At 44.9% G+C, this 9,596-nt stretch overlaps 1 protein-coding gene across 3 annotated transcripts in view; it reads left to right on the top strand.

Annotated features, from left to right (window-relative positions):
• Positions 1–5,787: 5,787 nt before the first annotated feature.
• The window catches only part of FSTL4 (follistatin like 4), a 371,489-nt gene continuing 367,680 nt past the window's right edge, over positions 5,788–9,596 (top strand). For all 3 annotated transcript variants that reach the window (XM_082211563.1, XM_082211562.1, XM_082211561.1), the window contains exon 1: positions 5,788–6,243. The gene's annotated coding sequence lies outside the window, so the exon portion shown is untranslated. The remainder of the gene's footprint in view (positions 6,244–9,596) is intronic.

Raw genomic sequence — 9,596 nt, 5'->3', positions numbered from 1 at the left:
TCTAGTTAACCCAACCATCCTACCTCACATCCTTCCCTGTAACAGAATATGAGAGCCGCCCCTAAAAGCCTGTAACAAACAAGCTCAGCTCAGCTCATCTTTCCCCGTGCTGTTGTCCTGAATGCTCTCTCAGCAGCAACAACTAAAATGAAGCCTTTGCTGACTCATCTAACCTGATTCGCTTCTGTCATAATCATGCTGTACTTCTGGGTTTGCTTTTTTTCCACTGGTGCAAGCAAGCCCTCACTTTAACAGAGTTATATTGTGGTAAATGGCTTTACGGGTGGTGGGCAGAATGATGGTGAATTGGGCCCTATCCAATAAACCAGCTCAGAGAGTAGAGCAATGATTTACTCTGGTGATTTATAGCAGAAGTATGGTGTTCTTTACATTGCAGCTCCTGCAGTAGATCTTGGCAGAACTACACACATAATAACGATAAAGGTCATGAAAGGAGAGAATGGCTTTACAAAAACAGCCCCCTCCCTCGTCCAATCATGCTGGAGAAATGTGATTGAGTGCATTGCAACTATTTGGGGGCAAACACTCTGAAGTTTGCAGTCCAAGTATAATTAGAGTGGAAGTAAAGGTTTAATGATATTTCAGGAATCTGCATGGCATGAATTTTTTAAATGGTCCATCGCGTTCTTATCACTAAAGTGATTCGTTGAGATTGCTCTTGTTTAGCTTTGCGCTGGCGTGATTCTATCACTGGTTCATGTAACTTGAGGTTGGTTAACAATGTCAAATCAATCAGAGGAATGAAAAGAAAGTGCATGCTCCTGTTTTAGTTGGGAGTTACCAAATCCAATTAAGCAAACTCCAAAGTTATTTAGCCAAAACCAGAGTTCCAAAAGTTAAAATTTGAATAGCAAATGCAAAAGCTTTTGCATCATTTCTTTGATGCACATCAATATTTGCTTCCAAAATTGTCCTAAAGGTAAAGGGACCCCTGACCATTAGGTCCAGTCGTGGCCGACTCTGGGGTTGCGGCACTCATCTCACTTTATTGGCCGAGGGAGCCGGCGTACAGCTTCTGGGTCGTGTGGCCAGCATGACTAAGCCGCTTCTGGTGAACCAGAGCAGCGCATGGAAATGCTGTTTACCTTCCTGCCGGAGCAGTACCTATTTATCTACTTGCACTTTGATGTGCTTTCGAACTGCTAGGTTGGCAGGAACAGGGACCAAGCAACGGGAGCTCATCCTGTTGCGAGGATTTGAACCGCCAAGTCCTAGGCTCTGTGGTTTAACCCACAGCGCCATCCATGTCCTAAAATTGTCCTAGAGCCTTACAAAAACATGGTACAAGACTGTATATTGGCACTGACATTCTAACACATTTTATTTAAAGTTTAGATGCATCTTAGCCTAAACAGTACAGCTAATTAAATAATAATTAAATAATAATGATTGCAAGCAGTCCTGTTTGTACCCAGACCTATGCTTATAACAGACCCATCAAAAATGTTGGGAATTAAATTAGTCATGATGGCTAACTGATTCCGATAGTTCTGCTTTAAGCATGACCAAGACTGGATCCAACTCATTATCTCATTATCAAGTGAGTAGATGACAATGAGCATTCCATAATGAATTTCTGGTCATGCAGAGCCTAACTGGGGGTGGGGAGAGAATAAAGAAAAAAGATGAACATTTTTGGAACTCCCTACAGCCTGTTCTACAAATCTTTAGATAAAGTTCATATACAAAACAGATGTTGCACTAGAGCATCAGACTTCCACTAGTACAAAAGAAGTTTCCCATCTTATCCTGTCACGGAGCCCTGCTTCACCCTTAGAATCTGGCCCAGAACAGTTTATGTGGGTGTGGGGGGAGATGAGAGGAAGGGGAAGTCTCCAACCTTCTGTTTTCTATCGTGCCCCTGCTTCTTTTGGAAACCTTTTGCAAAGTGTGTGTGGGTGCAAATATATATCCCATCTTGATTAGCAACAAATATTAATTCTTCAAATTCAGTTGGACTTCTAAAAGAGTCATATTTCCTAATTAAAAATGCAATCCTGAACACACTTGCTAGTGACTCAGTTCCATTGATATTAATAGGATTTGCTTCTGAATATTTCTTTACTGAAAGTATGGAAATCAACTTGTGAAAAATGTGGCTTTATGTACACTGTGTTGGAATGATAGATATATAAATTATTTCAAGACAATGGCTATCAGTATAATTTACCAGAATTTTTTGTTATTCTTGAGATTTAGATCCCACTTTTCAAACACGTTAGCAGGGTCTGACCCCCACCTCACTCACTATTCACCCCTCCCCCTCTTTTCTTCCTAACCTAACACTGCATGCAACACTAATGTCTCACAACAAATGAAACTGAGTTGTAGAAAACAAATTGAAAAAAGAGACAATGCACACATTTTTGTAAACTAAGAAATCTTTAATAAAAATATATATTTTTAAGAAATATTAAAATCACAATATTTCTAACTTTGTTCTTTTTCATATTTGTTTTTCTAGTCTTCTAAATAAATAAAAACAAATGCCAATGGACCTTAACAAAATGGAGCATGTAGCTAGTAGCTGCAATTCATTGTCCATAAGTTGCAATTGTCAGCTGTAGATATAAATTAATGGAACAACATTAGACCATGGGTGCAATCACTAGCACACTGACAGTGTTAGCCTATACATTATTATTCGGATGGAAGTCCCATAGAGTTCAAGGGGAATTTCTCTCGGAATCAGGGGAGATATTCCCAGGTAAGTGGATGTATTTGATTTGCTCTTGTTTATTTATATATGCCACCTTTCCACAGTAAGCTATGGCCAAAGGGGCTTACAACAAACACCCATTCATTATCAACAATCAATTTAGCAAACATAGGACAAATTCAATATAAGAAAAATACCTAAGTACAGAGCAAAAAGAAAGTTAGCAGACAATGAAGTTCCAGATGCTAGTTTTATTGCACTCTAAGTAGCCTGGCTTAAACACCAGCCTAGATTATTTTAAGGTGTCTCCCTGATCTTTCCTCCAGAGGACGCTGACAACAACAGAAGAGAAATGTCAGGAAGGACAACAATTGTGAATCCTTTTTTCCAGTTTTGCAGAAGTTCAAGCCATGGGTGTAAGTCTTATGAATGATTGCAGTCCTATATATACACTTACCTGGGAATAAGTGTCATTGAGCTCAATGGATCTTACCTCTTGGTAGACGTTTGCACTGTAAACAAGAACATTAGCATGATGCACATGCTCTGGTAACCTGCATAGCACCTGGCAGAGCCGCATCTGAATGCCTGCTGCCTCCTCACACATTACATCTTAAGATGGTGGCCGGATGCAAACTCCATGACCTTCATCACAAACCAGCTCCCCATCATTCCACTCCCCGTTGCTCTATTTACCATCTAGCCTTCTGGAGACTGCACACTGCACACTGCACACTGTCTTGGTTGCTTTAATACAGGTATTGTTCAAAGATGGATTTTGGAAATACAGTATCTGTGAAAATCATAATTTATTATTTCCTAGTCAAGTTCACACTTCAAAGGGTCCCCCCCCCAATTAGAAGGCATCCTATTCATGATGCAGCTTGAGACCATGTCTTAAATGTAACTTAAGGGGGAAGAGAAGCAATCACCCTGTTCTGTCAGGGAAACAATGGAGAAACAGCAGGTTTATATTGCACCCTGAGCAACTTCGGAGTCAGTATGCAAACGACTGGGCTGCAAAGGATTAAGATCTGTTTCACTGAAGGCTCTCCAGCTTAAAGTAACCTGGGCTGGTTGAGATTTATTAAATTGGATGGGACATGATTCCAGCAGCCTTGATTCCATTCCCCACACGTCTTACTCCTTAAATTGTCCCATTTGGCATTTTATGCCTAATACAGAATTGAAGGCTCCCTTTGGTGCTCAACCCAAACAAGTGATTGCAGGAGAGCCTGTTTCATATGCCATATTGACATTGCCCATGTAGAAGGCAGCAGGAAAGAAGATAGGGACAGAACTAGAATGAGTAAGCTCTGCCTATCATTGGCTCTGGCTCCACCTACTGTTAGCCTTTCTGCCTTCAGCCCTACCAGTCCCAATGAGCACTAGCCAACACACAGAGAGCTGTGTATCTTGCAGCTGAGGCAGCTATCTCTGGTCACTCACTTGCATTCTCCCTTTCAGCAGCACAGCTGCAAAGATTAGACACCCTCACCACTACCATGAGAGAGAGCACAAATGAACAAATGAGAGGCATCTGGACAGTGCAACAAGGAGAATTAGGCCTGCTGGTGAGTGGGGAGGCTAGGAGCCCATCAAAGGTACTGCCAAGAGTCTTCTATAGCCTCAAACTGGCTCTGCTGCTGCAACAGAACTGAGCCTAGGAATTGGCTGTAAAGCATTAGAATTTGTTTTGCTCAATGCTCTCTAGGTTGAAGCAACATGTGTTGGTTTAGATTTCTTAAATTGGACGGGACATACGGGAAGTGCCATGGCTCAGTGGCAGAGCACATGTTTAAAAGCAGAAGTTCCCAGGTAAGATTGGAAACACCCCCTGCTTGAAACCCTGGGAAGATACTGTCAGCCTGTGCAAGCAATACTAGATGGACCAATGGTCTGACATGGTATACCACAGAGTCCCAGGTTCCTAATCCTGTGCACACTTGCTAGGGAGGAAGCTCCAAAGGATGGATGAATCCACACAGGTACGTTACCCAGAGAGAGGATGGAGGTGAGGCAGCAAAGAACAGCACCTTGCTCAGCTGCCCTCTCTTTTGCTGGGCAGCAAGATGGGGCTCAGCAGCTCCAGTCCCAGAAGCCTTCTGTTGGAAGTAGGCAGTTGAGCAGTGAAGGATAAGTGGTAATTGAGCAGATGAGGGGGAAGACGGATGGAGCATACACCTCCAATGGCCTCTCGTTCACTCTGAGTGGCAGTGCTGGGCCCAATCCACCACCACCCAGGGAGAAAGCAAGCAAAGAAGCATCTGCCCCTTGTTTGCCCATTTTGGTGGCTGTGCAAATGCACTTGCCTTTCCTTCTCTCTGAGTCTGAGGAGAAGAGACTCTTTCCATCCCTGGCCACCACTGGAGGCAAAGATGTGGTGGGATGACCTAAGGCTCTCTGAGAAGCTTCTGCCAGTGTTTGGGATTAGACACACTGATAAGGTGCATTGGAACTCAGAACGCTTCCTAACAGTGAGTCAGTACTCTTCTACCTATATCAGTATTGTTGACACTGACTGGCAGCAGCTCTCCAGGGTTTGAGATGGAGGGGATGCAGCTCAGTGGTAGAACAGCTGCTTCAGAAGATTCCAGGTTCAGCTCCCAGCACCTCCAGGTAGGGATGGGAGACACTGGAGGGACGCTGCCAACCAGTGTAGACTCTACAGAGTTTCCTCCTATGTCCGGGAGGAAAAGATTGCTCAGGGAAGGAGAGCTGGGAAGAAAAGTGAAACTGAGGGTTCTCTGGGCACCGCTTGCTACCCCACCCAACTTTCAGTGCCCGTCCTTGAGGCCGTCTTTGGTCAAGCATGACACAGAGGCAGCCAGGGCAGCTTCGGTGCGCCTCATAATGGGCCAAACTTGCGCAGAGGGAAAAAGCAATTCTCACTTCACTGGCAGGCTGTAACTCAGAGACCCCAGGCGCCCATCACCTGAGCCCCGCTCCCTCCGGCAGGTTGGTTGGGGCTGATGAGAGTTGGAGCCCAGGAAACCCCTAGCGGGACGCCTGGGCGCCCCGCAGCCTCCATTGCCCTTCGCCAGCTAGCCAACATCTCCCGCTGCCTTCCCTCCTCTCGCGTCTGGGACTGCCGCCTCTGTCCCCCCCCCTCCAGCACAGGTGTCAGCTATTGGGTAGGATATGCAAATGCGCCGGTGACGTCATGCAGCGCCGGTCCAGACAGCAGAAATAGGGCAGGAATTCAGCAAAGCAGCATTGGCACCTCTTCGCGCCTGGATTGCGACCGAAGCGGCTCCTCCTCCGGCCCCCTTCGTCTGTTTTTGTTCCGCTCCAGCTCGCTTTTCTCCCCTTCCCCTGCTGCCTATCCCTTCCCTCTCCCGCTGGCCGCCAGCCTTTCGCGATCTCCTCCCGCTTCGCCCTTCCAAACGTTCCTGCAGACTTCATCCCACCCCCACCCCATCCACCTTTCCCGGAGAAGATCTTGCTTGTTTCAAGAAAGCCCCCCAAACTCTGACGTCTCCTCTTCCAGTAGCTGCTGGCGCTGCTTCTGCGGCGCTCTGCATCCCGAGGCTCCGTCTGCCGCGCTTGGAAGACCGCTACAGGTAAGCCTTTGATCTCCTCGGCCAGGTGGACGAAGGATGGGCGAGCCGGCAGCCGAGCAGTCGTTTCCTTTCTTTTCCTCCCCAGCAGCCCCGATTCTCAACAAGGTTCATGGATCATCCAAGTGGGGGCGACTCCCCCAAAGGATCCCATGTTCCCTTTTGGGTTCTCTGCGGAGTCTCTAAAGAGCGAGCGAGAGTTTACACGCCGGTGAACTTCGTCGGCAGAGAAGCCGGCGGGGCGCGCAGCGATTCCTGCTCCCCGGTGCAATATGAATGCTATTCGGGGTGGAGGCGGTGCGGTAACGTCAGGGCGGAGAAGGATTGCTGGGGAGGACGGGGCTGGTGCCATCCCCGGCACTTGCTGGAGGGAACTGTCCACCTCCGTGGTGCTGAATGGCTAGGAGAGAATTCAGCCCGGCGCGGAGAGCGCGGTGAATGGCCGTTCTGGGGCAGTTCACCTTTGCGAAATTCGCTTCTTCTCCAGACACCCCTTTTCTTGCCGGTGAGGGCTGATGGTTTCAAGTTTCCTCTATATCTGCCTTGCCTCAGTTGCAGCGGTTGCGAGTGTCGGATGGACCGAGAAAGATGCTCCGCAAATCCGACCGGGTTCGCTCTGTCCTCTTGGCCAGAGGACCTCGGGTTCCTCTTCCTTTCCAGTTCCACTCTGCTCGTGACAGAGCTCGGGGAGTTGGGGATTTTTTTTGCGGGGGGGGGGAGGCTTTCTTTTCTATATTCCTTAGTTCAGCGGTGTGAATACTTTTTCAGAGCTCAATACGCTAGAATCCAGGTTGTCCTGCAGTGGGGCAGTGAGCCATGTGAAAGATGCAGACCTCCTGGCCAAATCTTTTACAGTCCTTAACTTAAGAAAGAAATGGCACGAAGTCCCTCATTTGTTTTGCATGTTGCAAGCCATCTAGGGACTTATTCATATCAACACCTAGGTAAATTGTGCTGTGGACTTGTTGGCCCACTCTAGAGAATGGCAAAGACATTCACAAATTAAAATATAATGGTGCATTAAATTAAAATACCCAAGTATCTTTCCCTGTCCTACAAACACACACACCACTTTTCTTCTTCACACTTCTATTTAAATTGCACACTAAGTGTACTACTTAACTTGAAGAAGTAGGTTGCAGTCCAATCCTATCAATGTTTACTAAGAAGTTTAGTCCCACTGGGTTCGATGGCGCTGACTCATAGTATGCAAGACTGCAGGCAGGGTCTTACAACTGGGGTACTAGGCAACCAACTATTTATTCATTTTTGTTTTTCCATAATCAAAAGTTTTGCAGCACCTCCTCTCTATAGAAGCTGTGGAAATACAACTGTGTGTATTCTGCATAACCCAGTGGAGCATATGGAATAAATATTTGCAACCATCTTCAAAGACATGTAAAACTAAACATTTTGTGCTTTGCTAATCTTATCCTTTTTGCTGTAAAATAGAAACTGACTAAAGACGAAGCCTTGAGAGTTCTCTAAAATGGGAAGATAGTTGGCTGTTTACACCACAGCTAGAAAAAGAAATTGGCAATATTGGAAAGATCAGGCTGTGGTGTAACAGTAGCCATGTAGCTAGACATTCACTGTATGCTGTTTCCAATAGCTTTATCACAACAGACTTACACTGAATCACACTGATGCAGAGACAAGCACTCTTAACATTATTTAAAACAAGTGATTTGTTAGAGACATGGCCATCTGTCATGGATGCTTTAGCTGAGATTCCTGCATTGCAGGGGGTTGGACTAGATGACCCTTGGGTCCCTTCCAACTCTAAGATTATATGATTCCATGACTGTCTTCCATGGAAAGGCACAGACAATCTACAAACGACTGATAGATCCTCTAGGATCCAGTCATATAAATATTTACTTGGAGGGATGCTCCATGGGATCCAATGGGACAATGCTAGGTAAGTGGGCACAGGATTGCACACTGTATGCTTCTTATGCTTTAATTTAAAAGTACAGGATTTATATTCTCTGACAAGATGCTAAAATGCTCCAGAATATCTTCAGGATTTGTGTTTTGGTCCAGAAATAACTTGAAAAGTTTCAGAGGGAGGTTTCTTCTTATCCAACACTTCCTCTAATCCAATATTACACTTTCCTTTTATTTATGCTGAAATTCTAGCATTTTAAATACCTTGGGTCCTCATTTGTTAGTTGCTGTATGCTTGTGTCTTTGTGGAAAATCCTGGCAGATATTTGATGCATTGTCCTTTAACGCACTGTAATATTATGGATCAGCCATCTGGTACTTCAACAAGGATACTGGTCTTTGTGTGGGGTAGCCCTCAACTGGGTTATATACAGCAGGGATGAGTTGTCCATGAGCTGTGGTTCTGAAATTCTGCCTTAGAGTTGCACTTGTGCTTTTTCTCCTTGTTTTGCCCCTAGGTGTCGCCTCTGCTGCTACACTGGATTTAAATCTCGAAAAAGAATGATCTGTTGTTTGTTTAAAAAAGGAAAGGAAAGGGGGAAAACAGGGAAAATCCAAAGTTCAGTAGGGCAGATAGTTGTCTTCTGATGTTCATGCTAGCTTCCTTCCCCTAGTGTCTTTTCCTGCATAGCCCTGAAAACCTAGGTATGCTTTGCCCTCAATAATTACTGTGTCCTGGTTAAACAGCTAAATGTAATAGATTTCCCATGACATTCAGTAGAGGAAACTGATACTATTTCATTTCAGAGAAGTAGCATTCCTTGTTTTTTAATGCATACTTTGGAAGGATATATTTAACAATGATTATAGGTTACAGTTGACTGCATGTATTTAACCTATCATTCATAGACTCATGTCCATTTCTTCTTAATAGCGCTATCATTCATGTGAAATGCCATTCAGTTGAAAGTGAGCTTATGCTCTTAAAAGTACAAATCAGTGTTACTTTCTGAAATCATCTTTAAACTACTGCTGTGCATTTTTACCTTTAAAAGTGCTCCGTTCACATATCTTGTCTGGGTGGCTAACAAACAAACCATAAAAACAAAGAAGACTGAGAGCAGCAGCATAATTAGAATATCACATTAAAGCACCTGAGATAAAGAAAACATAAGCATCATGGCAGAATAAAACTAACCAGAAAAGCCTGGGGAGGGGGGGGAAAGAGATTTTCACACCAAAAGATATCAAGGTGGGTGTTAGGCAAACCTCTTTAGGGAAATCATTTCACAGGCAGGGTGCTACAATTGACAAGGCCCTCTTACTGATCATCACCCCCTCAATTCAGAGGGCAAGGTCACCCAGAGAAGGCACCCCCCATAATTATCTCAATACTTAGGCAGGTATATGTTGTACGGAGTGGTCCCTGAGTTACCCAAGTACTAAAGCATATTGTGCTTTTAAAT

The sequence above is a fragment of the Podarcis vaucheri genome, assembly GCF_965113315.1.
Source record: "Podarcis vaucheri genome assembly, chromosome: 2".
Taxonomy (NCBI): Eukaryota; Metazoa; Chordata; class Lepidosauria; order Squamata; family Lacertidae; genus Podarcis; species Podarcis vaucheri.
Note: the sequence above shows the minus strand (reverse complement) of the source record. Positions and strands in the feature narration are given on the sequence as shown.